This window comes from Gossypium hirsutum, chromosome A09 (assembly GCF_007990345.1).
Source record: "Gossypium hirsutum isolate 1008001.06 chromosome A09, Gossypium_hirsutum_v2.1, whole genome shotgun sequence".
In the NCBI taxonomy this organism is placed as follows: Eukaryota; Viridiplantae; Streptophyta; class Magnoliopsida; order Malvales; family Malvaceae; genus Gossypium; species Gossypium hirsutum.
Genome location: NC_053432.1, coordinates 49,319,352 through 49,320,339, shown reverse-complemented (window position 1 = coordinate 49,320,339; position 988 = coordinate 49,319,352). Strand labels below are relative to the sequence as shown.

The 988-nt window shown below is 33.8% G+C and overlaps 1 non-coding gene across 1 annotated transcript; it reads left to right on the top strand.

Moving 5' to 3' along the window:
- Positions 1–542: 542 nt before the first annotated feature.
- Positions 543–649, top strand: LOC121206875 (small nucleolar RNA R71). The gene has a single exon (XR_005902047.1). It is a non-coding gene; the product is annotated as a small nucleolar RNA R71 (small nucleolar RNA).
- Positions 650–988: the final 339 nt, after the last annotated feature.

Genomic DNA, 988 nt, shown 5'->3' with positions numbered 1-988 from the left:
CGTGTGACCCCTGCAATTTGAAAATTTTCATCTTTTTCCAAAAAATTCTATATGTTTTTGATTTAGTCCTGACTTGTTTTTAATGTGTTTTTAAGGCCTCGATGGCTCGTTTAAGGGATAGTATGTATGTTATTAATTGACTTTGTTATGATTGATGTTGTGATATTAAATGTTCAATATTTTTTATTGTTTTGAATTGAAATCTTCGGTAATGCCCGTAGCCCTATTCGAGGATGAATACGATTTAGGGGTGTTACAATTAAACCCCATTAGTAGTAAAGTTTTCAATCATTAAGGATATCAAGGATACTTGATATGAGAGTGAAGTGAGAGCATCCACTTCATGTATTCTGGTGACTCGGCTTCCTGGCGCTACTCGATTGGTTGGCCATTGATAATTGTTGCTAGCAATCCTCTCGATGATTTCATAAGTCTCATTATAAGACTTAGAAAAGAGAGCACTGTTAGCAGAAGTGACTACTACCATCCTCGTGTGAGCATTGAGACCATTATAGAACACCTCTAATTGGATGAAATGAGGGATTCTGTGATGAGGGCATCTTCGTAATAGTTCTTTAAACCTTTTCCATGCCTAATACAAGGACTTATCATATATTTGTTGAAAGGTAGTGATCTCATTCCATAAATTAGCATTCTTCCTAGGTGGGAAATACTTTATAAGGAATCTTTTTGCTAATTCTTGTCATGTGGTAATTGAAATTGGTGGCAATGAATTCAACCAGGTTCAAGCTCTATCGTAACTTTAATCTTAGTGCATTTTCGTTTAGTGTTTGCTGCATGATTGAATGTTTGTGTGAAAATCTCGTTTAAAAATTTTATTGTTTGATTGGTCAATTTGATAAAAAAGACTAAATCACGTAAAATGCAAAAGTGTTATTCTATTAGTTAAGAGTGTTAAATACCTTTGGCTTTTAAATATGATGGCCTTAAATGGTGGTTAAACCATTGTTATTGGTAATGGACATTT